Genomic DNA, 22,169 nt, shown 5'->3' with positions numbered 1-22,169 from the left:
GCCTTTGGTATATAAAAGTTCATCGTGATATAAGAATATCCTGTAGGTTTCACAGCTGAAAACTTCCTTGTTAGTCAAAGATAAGCTTTTATAGACACCAGGCCCAGAAAACGATCGATCTCAGAATATGTCGACCACTGACGTCATAGAATGCAGAAGCACCGCCTCAAGCCCGAGCAATAAATATGACGTTCCATCTCACGTGCGTAAGACATTACACATTTGTTCGCTTCATTTCACCGCAGAATCGATTGTAAACAAGATACAGGTCGAGACTGGATTTGCAGACATATTGAGATTAAAACAATGCTGTGCCTTCTATATTGGATCCGACAGGAACGGTGCAACACACACTTATATGAGTAAAACATGTTTTTTTATGTGTTAGTATTGCATTGTTACAGATCTATTGATTACATACCTTAGCACGTGGTCACAGGCTGGAGAATCCTCTATTTGAAGTGTTATTGCTTCATTCGTGATCATAATACGGATTTGTAACGTTATGGGCCAGGGCCAGGGCTCGGACTTTACTTTTTTAAAAGCCCAACGTCCCCGGGGCTATGTGTTTTTCAGACTGCAGACAGGCTATCTTATATAGTGAAATAACATTCCTTTCTTGCACACACGCACATGTATGTGTGTATGGTTTGCGGTTATATTCACTGATCGAGCATTCCAATCAATTGTGGGTGGATGAGAGATGAATTATTGTGTTTGTTTGATAAAGATATTTTGCGAGTCCTGTGAGCGTTTCCCCAGACGCTTTCAAAACAATTTCCACATGTAGGGGAGAGCGGGGCACAACCTAACGCTTTTTGACTTTCTCAGTTTGTGTAAATCCACTTGGGGTTCAGAGTATTTATTTTTTCCCACATTAATTGCACACATGTCTAGTACAATTATGTGGTTTTGTTTCATTAATACAGTGTATACTTTTCTCGTCATTTACCCCGAAAGAATGGAAGTGAAATGTGACAACATGCCCCATAGTTGGGGTACATTGTAACATGTGGTGGGGTACATTGTAACATGACCAAATGACAGCTTAAAATGTTATCTGATATAATCAAAAAATATCCAAGACAAACTAAAATATTTTGTCAACAAAATACAATTATTAACTTTTTTAAATAAAATAATGGCATTTTTTAATCATTAAAAATATACTCATTTTTGAGTTTGAAAACAAAGACATAGCTAAATACAGCTAAACAGCATAGTTCAAAACATAATAATAATGAATAATTTCTGAACATTGACTCTCAGTCATTATTCACCCTTTTCTCATGGTTTCTCAAAAGAATTAATAAAAGTATAGAATATAATGGCATATTTCTAATAGGGGCTCATTGTAACGCAGTGTTACAACACACCCCACCTGGGATTTAAATCGCGGCTCGTGTCTTCTGCTGTTAGATCCGCATTAAAGAACGAACTCAACTGTTAAATAACAGATATAAGATTAAAATAATATTGGATTTGTCTTATTTTAAATAAACACAAAAAACAGAGATGAAAACTAAACTTAAGTAAGAAATGTACTTTTGCTATGGTTAAATACATGTTCAGTAATATCTTCCAGAGATTTTAAAATGTTGGCGCTATTTTTTCTCTAAATAATGTTGATATGGCAACTAGTAAATACACTAAGTTTGGTCATTCTGGCATGTGTGGAAAGGGTTAAAACATGCGTGTTACTAATATCCCCGCGTTAGGTTGTGCCCCGCACTCCCCTACCGAGAGGAGCTGAAGCTCATTAAATATGCAAATCTTTTTACTTCCAAGTCTTCAGTGCGGCACGCCCATCAAAACCGAGCGTTTCTTCAGAAAGCCTCAAAACCAAGGCAGAAAATAGCCTATTACTTATTCATTATGATGTATCTGAATGTAAAAACCACGCAAACGTCATAAGTTGACCTCAGACAACAGTATAAAAAAAATAAAAAAAGGCAGTTCATGACACCTTTTAAGCCATAGGCAGCAACGTCATTGCAACTTTCAAGGCCCAGAAAGGTAGTAAAGACATTGTTAAAATAGTCTGTGACTCCAGTGGTTCGACCTTAATGGTATGAAGCGACGAGAATACTTTTTGTGTGCAAAATAACTACTTTATTCAACAATTTCTTCTCTTTCATGTCAGTCACTTATGCTGTTCACATTGTAAACACAGTGCAGACCTTCTGGGTTCTACGTCAAAACGTTGTCTCATTAGCACCTGCAGCAGCATTGCATGCATGCGTCGTTGTGCTCACGTGAAAAGCGTTGGCCATTAATGAGCCGGAGTTCTGATGTAGAACCCGGAAGCGCTGCACTGAGTTTACTACGTGGAAGAGAAGAAATTGTTGAATAATGTCGTTCTTTTTGTTTGTTTTTTTGTGCACAAAAAGTATTTTCGTCCACACGGAGACACGTTTAGCTGTATACGTTAAAATTTTGTATCAGCGTTTCGTCCACACGGATCCGGCGTTTTGGGAGCATGAAACCGATATTTTTTTAAACCGGGTCCCAGAGTGGATCAATCTGAAAACAACACCCTTGCCTTTTCGTGTGTACAGCCAATCCGTATATTTTGTGAAACGGTGATGTCATCACACCATATCCTGAACGGGAAAGACTAGAAATGATACAACTACGGGCACTGGGCATGCGCACATCAATACTGCGTTGTATAATTACTGTATTTGCTGTATTGTAAGGATAGGTATTGGGTTGGGGTAGGTGTAGGCGTTAATAAAACACATCTGGTAAGTAGCACATTCATTTATTGTTATTTTATTGTGAGATTTTGCCTCACCTTCGACTGTTGCTGTACCCCTTCTTGCCACAACTCTTCTTCTCCGTTTTTAGTGTATTTCTGTGGCAGAATTACAGCGCCACATACTGGCCTGGCATGTATACTACATCGTTTTGAGCCGTTTTCAATGCTCTTGTGTGTACGCAAAAAAAAAAAAGATTGGATAGGGAAAGCTCTGGCTTCGTGTGGATGGGGCCAAAGGCTGAATCACTGTAGTCACATGGACTAATTTTACAACGTCTTTACTACCTTTCTGAGCCTTGAAAGTTGCGATGATGTTGCAGTCTATGGCTGGTTCAGAAACGATTTCATCAAAAATATCTTCATTTGTGTTCCGAAGATGAACGAAGGTCTAATCAGTTTGGAATGACAGGAGGGTGAGTAATTAATGACATAAATAAAATTTTTGGGTGAACTAACCCTTTAACTTTTAATCTGTGTTGTGTTATCTGAAATTAAATGTCACTTTTAATAAATGATTCCTACAATTTTGGTCCTGTTTCATTATCGCATTTACAATCGCATTAGGGTGGATCTAGCTGGGGCAATTTTATGTTCTCACTTAATGCCCTTGAAACTGTGAATGCCCTTCATGCTGGCTTTGGACATTCTGGGTAAGTACAGCAGCAAAATATTTCCAAACAAATCGTATTATGTAGACCAAAATATCCCTTAGGCTATAGCTTCATTGACTTTTAATGTTTTGCTAATGGATCTCTTACTACTCTTTAAAATAAAGGTTCTTTATAGGCATTGATGGTTCCTTGGAGAACCTTTAACATCCATGGAATCTTTCCATTTGTTGTAGTGGAAAAAAGTTTTTTCAGGTTATTAAAATATTCTACCCACTGAGGAGAAGGAAAAAAAACTGTTTACTAGTTTTTTTGGCATCACTAAGAAAAATCCCTTTTGGGGATTCTAATAGTTACTGTGATGAACAACACCTGGGCAAACTGACTTCATGAATCCACTAAAAGGCACCTTGAGACCAGCTGATTAAAAATGATTGTGCAATTTCGTGAAGTTAGTTTTGACAAAGCATAATTTGTTTGTAGATGCCATTTTATTTCTAATGCAATGAATTTCGACTTCAGTGTTCACTGAATAAAATTCCTCTCCATGATGATCTTGCAGGATAAGCCTCTGGCTAACGTTAACTGGCTAAGCATGCAAACATTTGATCATTTTCCTCCACAGATGCTGACCACCCACAACATACAATATGCCTAGAGCTGTGACAAGCCAGAAAAGAAGGTCATCTGCAGTGAATAACAACGTCTCCTGCTTATCACATTGTTAAATTACAGAACATTTCCAGGTAAGAACAATCTATGTTATTACTCAGTAGTTACTCATGTAATTAGACGGTCACATAAAGGTTTAAGTAAATTACAACCATAATGTGTTCTGGAACTTCTAGCACAGAAGATGGATATAAATTGCAATTCTTTTAGGTCACTCATGAAGCAAGGTGAGCAGTGCAAACAGGTCTGATGACAATGTTAGGTGTATTTTAAAAAAGAAAATTACAGTTTATAGGAGTGCTGACGCAAAACATCCTACCAAGCTACATGAATGTTGCATTAATCATTGTGTGTGTGTGTGTGTGTGTGTGTGTGTGCACGTGGCTTAATAGCACAAATTAAAATTTTGTCAGTAAATTGGATCAAAATCCTAACACCATGTTCTTGACAAAATTTGCTATCACAATAATAAAAGGTTCTATTTGTTAAAGGGACAGTTCACCCAAAAATGAAAATTAGCCCATGATTTACTCACCCTCAAGTCATCAGAGGTGTATATGACATTCTTCTTTCAGACGAATAAAATCTGAGTTATATTAAACATTTTCTGGCTAATCCAAGCATTGTAATAATAGTTGCTCTGTTTTTTTAAGTCCATAAAAAAATGCATCTGTCCGTCAAATAACGTGCTCCACGCGGGTCCAGGGTGTTAATAAAGGCCTTCTGAAGCGAATCGATGCGTTTGTGTAAAAAAAAACAAAAACATTTTTTTCTATGGCTCTGCATCAGCCGTCCCCACGCCATCACTTCCGGCGAATAAGGTACATCCAAATACATGCAAAATATCGCCGCGATCATAGATATACACATAGATTCCTCATTCCTCATTCCCCAGTGCCTGCACGGATCGGTCGAATGAGGCATCTAACTAAGTATATATATCTTTGATCACGCCAGTATTTTGACCTTATTCGCCGGAAGTTATGGCGCTGGGAATACTAGATGACATTCGTCTGATAAGAGGTAAAAAAATGACATAAATACCGATCGTTTCGTTGTGTCACCACTAGAGTTTAGATTCCCTGCCCGAGACGAACTTGACTGGGTCGGGCTGAGACTTCCCGGCACTATCCTCGGGCCAGGTCGTGCCGGGCCCTTGATTGTTCTTGTTTTTTTTTAATCATTACTTTATTAGCCTAATTGGGTGGGCAGAAAGCTATGCCATAGCTTGATTTTTTGAGCCTGATCTAAGCTCTAGTCACCACGAGCCGCATGGTTTAATATGGATTCGTATGTCTGTGTGTTTTTACTCTCATAGCTCTCATACTCTAAAATATCCCCATTGACATGCATTATACGACTATCACACTGCAACTAAAATCTTCATTTGTGTTCTACTGAAGAAACAAAGACACCTACATCTTGGATGCCCTGGGGGTAAGCAGATAAACATAAAAATTTCGTTTTTGGGTGAACTATCCCTTTAACATGAACTAACAATGAAAAATACTTGTGAAACATTTATTAATCTTAGTTGATGTTATTTTCACCATTTGCATCAACATTAACTAAAGGTGCACTATGTAAATTTTTACGACATATAGCGGTGATGTTGCCAATTGCAACCACCCACCGCCCACCGATGGCCAACACAGGACAAAGATGTCATCGTCTGAGACAGCAGAGAGTAGCCAGTGCTCTTCACTGTAAGAGGACACGCAATGTATTTAGATAGAAATGGCTCATTCTAAGGTAATACAAACATAACGGTTCATTATATAAGGTCTTTATACTCCACTGAAAATATAGTTATGTATATTATATTGCACTCCTGTCATAAATACTCATAAATACTACACTTCACCTTTAATGGACTTGTGCTAACAACAATGAAGAGTTGTATTTGTATTGAAATACAACCCCAAATCAGAAAAAGTTGGGACAGTATGGAAAACGCAAAAAAAAAAAAAGAAGAAGTGATTTCTAAATTTACTTTGACTTGTATTTCATTGCAGACAATATGAACACAAAATATTTCATGTTTTGTCTGGTCAACTTCATGTCATTTGTAAATATGCATCCTTTCCTGTCATTCAGACCTGCAACACATTTAAAAAAAAGTTGGGACAGGAGCAATTTAGGGCTAGTAATGAGGTAAAATGGTTAAATAATGATTTGATTTGAAACAGGTGATGTCAACAGGTGATTGTAATTATGATTTGGTACAAAAGCAGCATCCAAGAAAGGTCTAATCCTTTAGGAGCAAAGATGGGCAGAGGATCGCCAGTTTGCCAACAAATACGTGAGAAAATTATTGAAATGTTTAAAAACAATGTTCCTCAAAGAAAGATAGGAAGAGATTTGGATATTTCACATTCAACAGTGCATAACATAATTAAAAGATTCAAGGAATCTGGAGGAATTTCAGTGCGCAAAGGACAAGGGCGCAAGCCTAAGCTGAACATCTGTGATCTCCGATCCCTCAGGCGGCACTGCATCAAGAATCGTCATTCATCTATAAGCGATATCACCACATGGGCTCAGGACTACTTTGGCAAACCTTTGTCAAGTACCACAATACGTAGTTACATCCACAAATGCCAGTTAAAACTGTACTGTGCCAAAAGGAAGCCCTATGTTAACAGTGTCCAGAAGCGCCGTCGACTTCTCTGGGCTCGGAGACATCTGGGATGGACCATCACACAGTGGAAACGTGTACTGTGGTCAGATGAATCCATATTTGAGGTATTTTTTGGGAGGAATGGACGCCGTGTGCTCCGGACCAAAGAAGAAAAGGATAATCCAGACTGTTACCAGCAACAAGTCCAAAAGCCAGGGTCTGTCATGGTATGGGGTTGTGTCAGTGCCCTTGGCAAAGGTAACTTGCACTTCTGTGAAGGCACCATTAATGCTGAAAAGTACATAGAGATTTTGGAGCATAATATGCTGCCTTCAAGAAGACATCTTTTCCAGGGACGTCCATGCATATTTCAAAAAGACAATGCAAAACCACATTCTGCACACATTACAAAGTCCTGGCTGCGGAGGAAGATGGTACGGGTACTTGACTGGCCTGCCTGCAGTCCCGACCTGTCTTCAATAGAGAATGTGTGGCGCATTTTGAAGCGCAAAATGCGACAACGAAGACCCCGTACTGTTGCCCACCTTAAGACTTGTTTGCAGGAAGAATGGGACAAAATTACACCTGAAACACTTCATCACTTGGTGTCTTCAGTCCCTAAATGTCTTTTAAGTGTTGTGAAAAGGAATGGCAACATTACAAAGTGGTAAATGCTTTACTGTCCCAACTTTTTTTTAAATGTGTTGCAGGTCTTAATGACAGGAAAAGATGCATATTTAGAAATGACATGAAGTTGACCAGACAAAACATGAAATGTTTGAATATATTATACATTAATATATTTTTTGTTCATATTGTCTGCAATGAAATACAAGTCAAAGTAAATTTAGTAAAAAAATTTTTGCGTTTTCCATACTGTCCCAACTTTTTCTGATTTGGGGTTGTACATGTGTACATTTGTGTTTCGTTTAGTGCTGTCAACGTTAATAACGCATGTGTTTAATTTAAAGCCCTTAATGTTTATTTTAAGTTTATTAAATTAATTCACAATATGTACACATTCATTATTAATCTTATGCCTAATCTGAAGAAAACGGCTAATCTGAAGCCCCCCTAAAAAGGGTCTAGAACCGCCCCTGGTTTAATGAGATAAATGGCAAATGCTTAATTTCACGATAAGTGTGCGATTAATCGCAATAACAATTTTAATCTATAGATTTTTCCTCTACTTCTGCAATCCAGCACAGCTGAAAGCTTTGTTTGAGCAGCGCCCTCTATTGTACATGTGTGGATTTGTGGATTTCCTTCAGCCTCACCCTTAACTGTCACCCCCCTTTTAGAGAATAGATGTGAATAAATGTACTATCCAAACTTAAGTGGTTGTAATTTAAGAATGCTTTGGAATATAGACCTATGTGTGGTCTTGTTTTAAAAAAGACACTCAGCATAGTATTGCAACACTTTGTTTTCAACAATACTTAAGTATGAAAAAGTTCTGAAAGTTTAAATTGCCTGTAAATCAAATGTACTGTACTAAATATTTTTATTTTATATTAAATATATTTTTTACAAAATAATTTGTACTCTTAGCCATATGTCTAACAGCTGTGCCAAAAGTAGCCAAAAGTAGCCACCAGGTGTCACACATTCCATTGAATTTTTTTTTGATGCATTCTCCTGTAACAAATTAATACATATCTGTCAAAATTTAAATTTTGTAATATCAAACCTGACACAGCTAAGTTTACAATAGCACATTTATGAGCATAATGAGGCTGTAAAAGCGGATTGAGCTTACCTTTTCGGTGTGATGACGTTTAATGTCCCCGACAGCCTCTGTTCTGTAAAAAAATAACGAGTGGGGTAATAATGATGTATTTTATGTCGTAGAAGAAAATGTGAAAGTGTCTTGAGCTTGTGTTCACCCCAGACCTTTTTTCAGCCATTTAAATAAAAAACCCATTGACTTCAGTACGAAGGAACTCGAAGTGCTAAAATGCTAACTCACTTCGCTTTTTGGCCTACTATGTGATGTCATACCTGGACCGCTCTATTGGACCTTATTGTAAAGTGTTACCGAAAATGTAATACAATTAATTAGTAAAATAAAGGCACAGACTTCAAAATAAAGGTTCAAAAGGTTGTTTTTGCAGCAGTGGCTAAAAGAACAACCTTTCAGTGAACAGTAACAGTTCTTAAAAGGACTATTATTTTCTAGTGTGACAGAACCCTTTCCACTAATACAAAGAATGTTTTTGTGCACTGGAAAGGTTTTGAATTTTGAAGGTTCTTCATGGAACCACAGATGTCAATAAACAGTGTATATTAAGCAATTCAAGTAAAAAGAAAAGAAGAAATTCATATCTGGCTAAATAAATTGAAACTATTTAGCTATTATTAACTGATGAAATCGTGTTTCAAATTTTGTTCAGAAATAATGTCAGTATGTTCCTCACCACAAGATTTGGACACAATATTTTGGGAGCCAGTGTACCAGACGCCGAACAGTACAGACAGAGAATGACCTGGTTATGGATGTCCTTGTCCTCTATTTTTTTAAGACATGAGAAGCTGTAGGATAGTAGGCCAAAGTAATTAAATAAATAGGTAAATATGATCTGTTTTAATGTTTAATGGCTGATCTGGACACATTGCAACTCATTATAAGCCATTTTCTCATTATTAGCATAAGGAGGCCACAAAAATATGCAATTGATGTTGATATAGACGTCAAGCAGGAATGTTTGGATTCCTGAACATTAAAACCTTTTGTTTTTTAGACGGTTTAAATTACGTTTAAATGTGGTGTTGCAGGTCAATCTGGCAGAAGCCAAAGTAAAAGTGTCTGCCAAGGACATGATGTGCTTGTAATCATTTGTGACTCATTTATAATTGAAAGTTTGATATTTCACTTGAGGAATCCTTTTGTGTTTTGGTTAAAATCAGGTTAGTAAGTCGGTGGATGAACTGTATGTCGGCCAAACTCTGGATATTATGCATTTGTAAAGCTAAAATTCATGATTAGATGTTGCTTGCTGCTTGTTTTCCAGTTCTATGGAAATTTCTCTTTTGTGAACAAGGTTAAAGGATTAGTTCACTTTTAAATAAACTTTTGCTGCAAATTTAATCCCCCCCATGTCATCCAAGATGTCCATGGGCCCTATCTTGCACCCAGCGCAATTGACTTTGTACACCGACGCATGTGTCATTCCTATTTTGCACCCGCGCAAAGCGCGCTTTTCCCTCCACAGAAGCACGTCGCTAAACTAGTGAATGAACTTGCGCTACCTGGGCGGTTCAGCGCAAAAAAGGAGGCGTGTTCCGGCGCAAACAATCCCTGGTGCTATTTTGCTGTTCCATTAAACAATTGCGCCACTGACCAGAAAAAACCGAGTCTAAAGTCAGTGGCGCGTTGCGCGTTGTTCATTATGCTATTTTAAGGGCGCATGCTTGACCATAATGTATAGGGTGCACAACGCGCATACACTTTGCTCATGTAATCTACACAGATGCAACAGTTATTTTTGCAAATCATAAATTGTTACACTAAAAAATATTAACACATGAGATGACGGAAATCATTGTGGTGTGCCACGAAGATGTGAAAAAATAGGCATAAATCTAGCTTACAAATTATTCAGGCTAATTGTAGTCTAATAATTAAGGAGACCTGTTTGCCCAATAGTGGCAACTTCTGGCAAGACATATATGTATATAAGGACATCTAACAAATTGGTTTGTTCGTCAAGAACCAGGAAAAAAAATCGGTGAGGGTGGACGCAGCGATGTCCTCTGCTGGCGTCAGGTCCTGAGTAGAGGCAGATCCACCTCCCGTTACACGGCGTGCCCGATTGATGCTGGCAAGCTTGGACTTTCCCCGTCTTCTGATGTCATTGTAGCGCTTGCGGCACTGGTGCGACGTCCTGGGGATGCCAGCTGATGAAACAATTGTGGCTATTTCCTCCCACGCCTGTTTAACCGACGCTATTTTGGGTGGGTTTCTCCCATCCCCATACAACACAACTTCTCTGTCTTTCACTGCTCTTACAAGCACATCAGTCTCCTCGGCTGTGAACCGCTCCTGGCGTGCGCCTGGTAAATACGCCATAATAATAGCAATCCATAATGGAACTTGCGCACCTGCTTTTACAGGGAATGTTGGATGACGCTCTGATTGGTTTATTCACGTTACGCCCAAACCACACCTATGAATAATGAAGCTACTTCAGACCAACCCATTTTAGATTTGCGCTGGGCGCAAGAGCCATTTATCCCGCCGGGAAAATAGCAACAGCGCCGAGACCCGCCCACAAAGTTACTTGCGCTTCGCGCTTTGACACTTGCGTTTCAGATCGTTAAAATAGGGCCCTATGTCTTTCTTTCTTCAGTCGAACAGAAATTAAGGTTTTTGATGAAAACATTCCAGGATATTTCTCCATATAATGGACTTCAATGGGCTCCAAACGGTTCAAGGTCCAAATGACAGTTTCCAGTACAGATTCAAAGGGCTTTAAACGATAGCAGACGATGAATAAGGGTCTTATCTAGCGAAACGATCAGTTTCTGCGAGAAACCGAGCAGTATTTATGCTATTATTTTACCTCTTATCAGACGAACGTGATCATCTCTGAGCTCCGCCATAACTTCCGCTAAGTGAGGTCAAAATACGAGTACTGAACTGAAACTGTCATTTGGACCTTGAACCGTTTGGAGCCCATTGAAGTCCATTATATGGAGAAATATCCTGGAATGTTTTCATCAAAAACCTTTATTTCTTTTTGACTGCAGAGAGAAAGACATGGACATCTTGGATGACATGGGGGTGAGTAAATTATCAGCAAAAGTTTATTTAAAAGTGAACTAATCCTTTAACACATTCTTAGGTTGTATTTTAAAAGTTCACCACTAGACGACACTATAATCAACTTTATCCATATAAAGGTTTTAAAGGGATAGTTCACCCAAAAAGGAAAGCTCTGTCATCATTTACTCACCCTCAAGTTGTTCCAAACCTGTATGAGTTTCTTTGTTCTGCTGAACACAAAGGAAGATATTTGGAAGAATGTTTGTAACCAAGCAGGTCTCGGCAGCCATTGACTACCATAGTGGGAAAAAATATTATGGTAGTCAATGGTTTTCCAAAAAATGGAAAAAGGGGACAAAAATATCTACTTTAAAACTAAGATTATAAACTAAATTTTATTTCAAGAAGAGATTGTGAAGCAGAGAGACAGCTGATTTCTGATAATTGATTTCTGGGACTTTAATATACACCCGAGGCTGTCTTGTAATTTAGCCAAGATTCTTGATATTTTGTATGCAACTGTGCTTGAGTTCACACATTAGGCTGACAGAAACATTCCATGAAATTTACCTTTGTTTTAAGATGTTCTCCCATAAGACATCACTTAGAAAAACAACAGGAATACTTCTGGCCTGAGGGGAAAGACTTGTGTACATCACAAATCTCCAAATGAGCTGACAAACAGGTATCTTATTTGATTTCTAAGTCATTGATTTAAATAGGCTGTGTTGATTATGCTACCAAAATCTATGCAACTTTAAACAGAACAGTTTCAATTTGTAAAAATGTTAATACCTTCTACAACCCCAAATCAGAAAAAGTTGGGACAGTATGGAAAACGCAAAAAAAAAGAAAGAAAAGAAGTGATTTCTAAATTTACTTTGACTTGTATTTCATTGCCGACAATATGAACAAAAAATATTTCATGTTTTGTCTGGTCAACTTCATGTCATTTGTAAATATGTATCCTTTCCTGTCATTCAGACCTGCAACACATTTCAAAAAAAGTTGGGACAGGAGCAATTTAGGGCTAGTAATGAGGTAAAATTGTTAAATAATGATGTGATTTGAAACAGGTGATGTCAACAGGTGATTGTAATTATGATTTGGTACAAAAGCAGCATCCAAGAAAGGTCTAATCCTTTAGGAGCAAAGATGGGCCGAGGATCGCCAGTTTGCCAACAAATACGTGAGAAAATTATTGAAATGTTTAAAAACATGTTCCTCAAAGAAAGATAGGAAGAGATTTGGATATTTCACATTCAACAGTGCATAACATAATTAAAAGATTCAAGGAATCTGGAGGAATTTCAGTGCGTAAAGGACAAGGGCGCAAGCCTAAGCTGAACAACCGTGATCTCCGATCCCTCAGGCGGCACTGCATCAAGAATCGTCATTCATCTATAAGCGATATCACCACATGGGCTCAGGACTACTTTGGCAAACCTTTGTCAAGTACCACAATACGTAGTTACATCCACAAATGGCAGTTAAAACTGTACTGTGCCAAAAGGAAGCCCTATGTTAACAGTGTCCAGAAGCGCTGTCGACTTCTCTGGGCTTGGAGCTTGGTCAGATGAATCAGTATTTGAGGTATTTTTTGGGAGGAATGGACGCCGTGTGCTCCGGACCAAAGAAGAAAAGGATCATCCAGCCTGTTACCAGCAACAAGTCCAAAAGCCAGGGTCTGTCATTGTATGGGGTTGTGTCAGTGCCCTTGGCAAAGGTAACTTGCACTTCTGTGAAGGCACCATTAATGCTGAAAAGTACATTTAGCAAAAGTACAAAGATTTTGGAGCATAATATGCTGCCTTCAAGAAGACATCTTTTCCAGGGACGTCCATGCATATTTCAACAAGACAATGCAAAACCACATTCTGCACACATTACAAAGTCCTGGCTGCGGAGGAAGAGGGTACGGGTACTTGACTGGCCAGACAAAACATGATATATTTTTTGTTCATAGTGTCTGCAATGAAATACAAGTCAAATTAAATTTAGAAATCACTTCTTTTTTTATTTATTTGCGTTTTCCATACTGTCCCAACTTTTTCTGATTTGGGGTTGTAGATTATTGCAATATACTGCAAAAACATAGATATTTTTTTCACTAGGTTTGCTTCAAAAATAAAAGATGTATACTTAACCAAAAAACCCTGTTTGAAAATAATTATTATGATACATTCTGTTGTATTTTTCACTTTAAACTTGGTTTGATTGCATACGTGTAGTGTCAGCCAGGTTATATGCCATTTAGCCAAGTCTCATTGCATTACCATACTGTCCTGAAGTAATTGTCCTGACCTTAAAAAGAATTTGAATTTATGAATAACCTTTCTATCAGTGTCAGTGGCATTCTAAACGATGGCGAATGTATGAGTATCTAATAGAAAAGGGAGAGAGGAGGCACTTCTCTGGCGAGAGACATAGAATTGTTACCATCTCATAACAAAAAGAAAGGTGAGGCAAAGGTGAATGAAAAATTGTGTTCGCAATCCCTAGCAACACTCTCTGACTCATGTGACTCTTTTCAGTTTGGTCAAGGGCAAGTATGGCAAAGTCATTGCTTTAAATGTTGTATATTGATAACTTTAATGCATCCTTGCTTGAATAAAAGTATTCATTTCTTTCAACAATTTCTGTACGAAAATGTATAAAATAAAATAAAATTTGGATTGTATAATTTTTTTTAACACCCCCCTCCATGGGTGTGTGTATGTGTGTTATAAAGTATCATATATTTGTGTATATGATTTTAATTATAAAATAACACACACACACACACACACGCACGCACGCACGCACGCACGCACGCACGCACGCACGCACGCACGCACACACACACACACACACACACACACACACACATAATGTGTTTATTTTACAATAATGTTTCTTTTTTTAATCATTTTAATTGACCAATTAATAATTTCATTTTTTTATATATTTTTCATATATATATATATATATATATATATATATATATATATATATATATATATATATATATATATATATATATATATATATATATATATATATATATATATATATATATATATATACATTTACTATAATACTTTTTAATAATTGTAATTTATCAATGAATAGTTCAATGAATAATTTATTTAAATTAAAAATTATTATTATAAAAAATAAATTATTCATTTAACTATTCATTGATAAATTATGCAATTATCTAATCAACCAATCACATGGCAGTTGTTTCAATGCATTTAGGGGTGTGGTCCTGGTCAAGACAATCTCCTGAACTCCAAACTGAAAGGTGATTTAAGCAATTTTGAGCGTGTTGGTGCCAGACGGGTCGGTCTGAGTATTTCACAATCTGCTCAGTTACTGGGATTTTCACGCACAACCATTTCTTGGGTTTACAAAGAATGGTGTGAAAAGGGAAAAACATCCAGTATGCGGCAGTCCTGTGGGCGACAATGCCTTGTTGATGCTAGAGGTCAGAGGAGAATGAGCCGACTGATTCAAGCTGATAGAAGAGCAACTTTGACTGAAATAACCACTCGTTACAACCGAGGTATGCAGCAAAGCATTTGTGAAGCCACAACACGCACAACCTTGAGGCGGATGGGCTACAACAGCAGAAGACCCCACTGGGTACCACTCATCTCCACTACAAATAGGAAAAAGAGGCTACAATTTGCACAAGCTCACCAAAATTGGACAGTTGACGACTGGAAAAATATTGCCTGGTCTGATGAGTCTCAATTTCTGTTGAGACATTCAGATGGTAGAGTCAGAATTTGAACAGAATGAGAACATGGATCCATCATGCCTTGTTACCACTGTGGATGTTTTCTTGGCACACTTTAGGCCCCTTAGTGCCAATTGGGTATCGTTTAAATGCCACGGCCTACCTGAGCATTGTTTCTGACCATGTCCATCCCTTTATGACCACCATGTACCCATCCTCTAATGGCTATTTCCAGCAGGATAATGCACCATGTCACAAAGCTCGAATAATTTCTAATTGGTTTCTTGAACATGACAATGAGTTCACTGCACTAAAATGGCCCCCACAGTCACCAGATCTCAACCCAATAGAGCATCTTTGGGGTGTGGTGGAACGGGAGCTTCGTTCCCTGGATGTGCATCCCACAAATCTCCATCAACTGCAAGATGCTATCCAATCAATATGGGCCAACATTTCTAAAGAATGCTTTCAGCACCTTGTTGAATCAATGCCATGTAGAATTAAGGCAGTTCTGAAGGCGAAAGGGGGTCAAACACAGTATTAGTATGGTGTTCCTAATAATCCTTTAGGTGAGTACAATAATACTTTTTTATAATTGTAATTTATCAATGAATAGTTCAATGAATAATTTATTTTTAATAATATTTTTAATTTGATAACATTATTATTTTTTATTAAATATATTCACACACATGCGCGCGCACAGTGCACACAGTGTGTATTTTTATGTACTATATACATTGCATTTTATATTTTATTATAAAATGCTTGTTAGGCATACTGCAATATAATAAAAACTAAGTAATGCACTGACAGTTCTAAAAACATTTAAAGTGTCCTTGGGTCATTGGATGGTACAACGTGACACATTTTGTATTGGACATATAATATACATTACCTCCTGCATCAAAGAACATGTGTGTAGCCTACAGGCTGTACCAAAAAGGCTTGCTTTCACTGTTCCTTTCCCCTGCCCCTCTCCTTTCCTGTTTGCGTTCATGACAACAAAGCCCTCAATTCCCTTGGGCTATCAGGTTATTGAGTCTGAACACGTGAGTGTGTCTCTTCTTTTCGTAGAAGTTCCTAAAGCACAGAGACGCCTCATTCAGGGAATCACGGTTGCCAAAAGCAAAAGAAGATATGGCACTAGGCCAGACGCCTTTGGGGGATTTAACTAAACTCAGGGAACATCAACATCCCAGCATGCATCTATGATCTTTACAATACACCTGAGAATCATCAGCAATATTTCCTCCTCTCCTGAAGACATAATGTAATATATCATTCTGTCAGAATGAAACCCTGTCTAAAAACACAGTATTACACATAGAATTTGTGCTGTGCAGCAGGTGCTAAGACACCGTGTATGATTATGAGTCATATCATATTTAAAAAGCAATTGATTCAGTCCACACATAGACTGAACATAAAAAAATACAAGCTGGTTGGGAGGGAAACACTTTCCATTACATAAATCACCTCAGATGACAAGGGAGAGGTGTCAAACTGTCACAAAAGGACATTCCAGTCTGCTTGCTTCATTCAAGGCTGAATAAACTCACCCAAACTTGTGGTGAAATCAGTGTTCAGATAGGTGGAGAAATGAGAGAGGCTTTCCCTGACATGACTGTGATATCTTGTGACTCGAAAAGTAAAATGGTTGAATAAGAAACTATGTTTTGAATGTGATCACATCTTAGTATATACCCAGTTCATCTGTTAGCATGTAGCATTTCACCATGCAGTCATCCCTGCTGTGGGAAGACATGATGTACAGGAATATTTCATCATGCGGATGATGGCACACAATGAGAGCAGACAAGATGTTCTCAGTCATGAATCCAGCTGCTGCTTAAACATCATCATATGAATCATATCTTACTCAGAGGTTTAGCATGAGGTTAGAGGTTATAGAGAGAGATTACATGCTGTGTCCGAATCCACAAATCTCTTTATATCTCAATGTTTAGCATTCTTACACTACCGTTCAAAAGTTTGGGGTCTGTATAATGATAATGTTTTGAAAGATGTCTGTTATGCTCACCAAGGCTGCATTTATTTCATTTATTTGATCATAACATTAATGTTGAGAAATATTGTTATAGCGTAAAATAACTCTGAATAAATCTTAAAATGTACAGTAATTTATTCCTGTGATCAAATCTGAATTTTTTTAGGATCATTACTCCAGTCTTCAGTGTCACATGATCCTTCAGAAATCATTCTAATATGCTGATTTGCTGCTCAATATGTATATATTTTATTATTAATATAAAAAACATCAATACAAATACTAATATTAATGTTGTGCTGCTTATTTTTTTTCCAGGATTCTATGAACATAGAAATGTAATTTTTTGTAACAATGTAAAATTCGATAGTGTCACTTTTGATCAATGTAATGCATCTTCGCTGAATAAAAACAATTAATTAAAAAAAATATTATGAACGTTAGTGTAACATAGGTGGATTTTTATTAAAACTCTTTTTTTTCTTTATGAAAATTACATTTAGCATTAAAACTTGAAATTTTTTTACAATCTTTTTTGAATGCTTTATTTTTTTATCCTCCTGGTTCCGGAACCAGTTTTCAATCTTAAAATATGAAAATCCATTATAATTCTTTTTAAACTTCTATAATCTTAAGAGTAAAATACACATGAACAATTCTATTTTGTTGTGTTAAAAGGATTTGTATCAAACACAGATTTTTATCTTTTATGTCTGCCTTAATATTTCCAACACAAAGTGAAGCATGCTGTAAAAAAATGATATGATCAATACGTTATGACAACATATGTTTTTTACATTGCTTTAACTCATCAAAATAAGCAATTTTCATCTTTTTTATAAGTTAAACAAGATTCAGCTCAAGGCAGTTTCATGTAATTACTTAAACATCTAAGTTGATTGTACTTAAAAATTCAAGGCAGCAACTTTTTTTTCCACTTGAGATGAGAAATGGAACAACAACAAAAAATCTGAATTCTTTTGAGCGTGATTTACAATCAAGCTTTAATTTGGTAAAATTACGCAAATTAAGTGTGAAAATAATATTCCGTTGTGTGTATTTATGTTTATATTTATGTGTATTAAGAGTAAAGTTTGGCGGAGGGGGGATTATGGTGTGGGGTTTTTATGGTGGGGGCGTGGGGAGCTCTTAATGCTTCAGCATACCAAGACAATTTGGACAATTTCATGCTCCCAACTTTGTGGGAACACTTTTTGAGCCAGGCCTTCTCGTCCAACATTAGTGCCTGAACTCACAAATGCACTTCTAGAAGAATGGTGAAAAATTCCCATAAACACACTCCTTAACCTTGAGGAAATCCTTCCCAGAAGAGTTGAAGCTGTTATAGCTGCAAAGGGAGGGCCAACTCCATATTAAACCCTACAGATTAAGAATGGGATGTCATTAAAGTTCATGTGCATGTAAAGGCGGGTGTCCCAAAACGTTTGTCAATATAGTGTGTAGCATTCTGTGCAGAGTTCAAATGGGTCCGATTAATTTTCTGGTATGCACCGACTAGTGATCCACTCTGTGCTATTGTATCGGAGCAGAATGTGCACGGTGCAGCGGTTCATGTTACTAGTGCAAAATCAGACTTCATTCGCCCCAATGGAAGGCATATTTACACGGTCTGAATCCGGAATCCTTCCCTATCCCCTATAAAGCACTGTGTGCCATTCACCATGTTGAAAATAGTAAATGTGTCAATTGTAGTTACCGATTTTAGCGGCAGCTTCAGCGTCTGTTTATAATGTAGGGGACAGGACAATTTAGATTTTAGAGCATTTGATTGGACAAAAAAATCTGATTAGAAGCTGAAGTGCAGAGTGTATTCATCAAACTCATTGATCGATATTGGCAGAAGTAAGAGACTGTATGTTTTGAATGCTTATGTTGTTATTTTGGAGCACACTAACTTATAGATAACATTAAGGCTAACATATTCAAAAGCCAGCAAAAACTTCCATTTTAATTTCATGGTGACTTTAAGTGTCTCCTCAGGACAACATGTTCCCATAACTGAATACACACCGAGGACAGCACGTGAGTTTGTGAGAAGAACAAGGCGGTTGTTGATGCATGCCGTTTGGGAGATGAACAGGTTTGTTTCATCATTACAAACATAAACTGCTAGAGGGGGAGACACTTCAGAAATGCATAAATCACCTCAGATGACAAGGGACAGGTGTGAATGACAAGCTCCTACAGATACAAGGACATTCCAGTGTGTTCCCTCACTACACAGGGCTGAACGAATCACTATAACTCGTCATGAAATCAAGGCTGGAGCCGTGGGAGGTGGAGAACAGATAGTGGCTTTCCCTGCCTTATATTCACTGTAACTTGATTCACACCATGATCCAGGCACGAAACCTTTTACTCGAATGCCTGTGGTATCTATTTACGCAATATTGCTTCAGTCTGGGTGGGTTGGCCTTCACAATGATTCCCCTGTCCCTGTTTTAGAGTGTGCAGGAGAAGAGAGAGGGAAGACTCGTGTGAAAAGCTTCTATTCTATAAAGACCACATGTGGGTGGTCCATAAGGTGACCATAGATACCCATTCATTCCTATGGGCAAAGTGAAGGGTATTATCAAGTAGCTTTAGCTATTATGTAAAACTCCAAAAAGGTGTTTTTGTTTTGCATTTTACATAGAGAGAAAAAAGGGTATAGGAATATGAAACAAGACATGCTATATACAACCTAGGCTAAAGTTTTTGCAAATATATCCAAAGAACAATAAAAATAATATCCAGATCTCATAAATGCTCAGTTTGTCCATTTAAATAAATAAATGGGTAACTATGGTGACTGCATGGATTGTTTGCTAAAACACACTCTCAGTAAAGGAGGTGTTGTCGATTGTCTGGCCTTTCTAAGAACTCGATTACATACATAATCAGAGGTGACGTTTTGTACAGTAGGAATGCTAGTAGTGACATCAGTCCTGAAGACCAGTGGCTGCTGAGCAGAACCTGTAATTTCTGTAAGAATGAATCATCATATAGTGAAAATAGTTCAAATTGATACTTAGACAAATGATAAAAAATCATCGATTTAATTTGAATATGATTATTTTCATATTAATTGTTTAATATGTATCATAAATCATTTCATATTCTCTCACACACGCACGCACACACATTTATATATATATATATATATATATATATATATATATATATATATATATATATATATATATATATATATATATATATATATAATTCATCAAAAATTTTTTTGAAGATAATTATCTGAATACAATTTCTTTTTTACATTTATCTTTTTTAAGATATAAAACACACGCACGCACGCACGCACGCACGCACGCACGCACGCACGCACACACACACACAAACACACAATTATATATATATATATATATATATATATATATATATATATATATATATATATATATATATATATATATATATATATATATATATATATATATATATATAATTCAACTACATTTTTAAATACTTTAAGATAATTATTTGAATACTATTTTTACAACGCACGCACGCACGCACGCACACATATATAATCCTTAAACTTGTTTCTTACCAGGTTTCAATTTAAATGTGTGTATTTATTTATTTATTTGAAATGTCTTAAAATATTATTATATTATTATTATTTTTTATATTTAATTTGATTACAAATGCTTCAATTTAAAATTTTCTTATTTCTTATTTAAATTTTTTATTTATTTACTGTATTTAAGTGTTTGAGGTAACCTGGTCCTACCAGACTCTCGTACATTTCATTTGTACAGAGAGTCTAGCCACTCTCATAGACAGTAAAAGAAGGCCACTCTCCATTGACAAGCGTTAACTTCCTTGAACGCGGGTACTCTGTTGAAGTTTAAAACTATTGGATATGCCAAGAGCCACTCTGGATCTGCCATAACCAATCGCTAACGTTTGGTTGTGACTTATGTCATGCGCTGTTCGCCTTTATTTCTCACATGGAAGTCCGTAAAAATAAATGTGAATACCTTCCAACCGCACGAGAAACAATTACTGGGGCTTCAGCCAACTTATCATGGCCACCAACAAAAAAAATCAGTTCTCAGACACTCCCTCTGTTCGCTGATTGGACAGGTAAAAATTTGTCCGGAGAAAACCTAAGAATATACCGCAGTCCCAGACGTAGTACTGAAGGAAAATGAAATTTGAGCGGAAGTACATAGGAAGGCGGAGCCAGGCTATATTTGAGGTAGTCTAAGACGAAACTGAATGACCTCCAAGGAATCGCCACTGAGGACTCTGTGATAACAAATAACAAAATTACTTATTCATAATGACTACTTTCTGTACACAGGGCCATTGCTTAAATTCACATAGCCAACATGTATATGGATGGGCTTCACCTCCCACAGGCTCAATAAGAAGGGTAGAGTGTGGAGAACTTCAGTGGGCCGCCATCATCACAACCAGAGGTGTACTTGAAAACCATTCTTGAGTAAAAGTACAGATACCTTACATGAAATGACTCCATTACAATTTAAGAGTCACCAATTCCAATACGACTTGAGTTAAAGCCTTACCCCCAGTTACACAGACAAGGCTTAAAAGTCCCAGACTAAAATGCATGTTTGAGCTGGTTTAAAGCAACTTGCACTGACATATCTTAAAATATGTCAGTGCCATTGTTTTGTCTCAAGATGCACACCAATAATGTTTTTTTTTCTTTTCTATGACTATGGCACATTTATAAAAGCTTCTTAAATGCACTAATTGAACTAAGGCCTAATCCTGGCTAAATCTAAGCCCTGCCTGTGAAACTGGGCCTTGGAGTATCTGATATTAACAGTAATTAAGCATTTTACTCGTACTGAATGTAGGCTCAAGGAAGTACTAGTCCTCAACACCTAATTGACATGCCAGTGAAAAACAAGAAACAGTTGATTTGTGAGGAATCCAAATAAAACTGTACACCTCAATATTGCAATAAATCAAGGTCGACACAGCCTTAAATGTCTACAAACACTCAAGT

The sequence above is a fragment of the Gobio gobio genome, assembly GCF_949357685.1.
Source record: "Gobio gobio genome assembly, chromosome: 22".
Classification (NCBI taxonomy): domain Eukaryota; kingdom Metazoa; phylum Chordata; class Actinopteri; order Cypriniformes; family Gobionidae; genus Gobio; species Gobio gobio.
The sequence above is the reverse complement of the archived record's forward strand: the minus strand, read 5'-3'. Positions refer to the sequence as shown.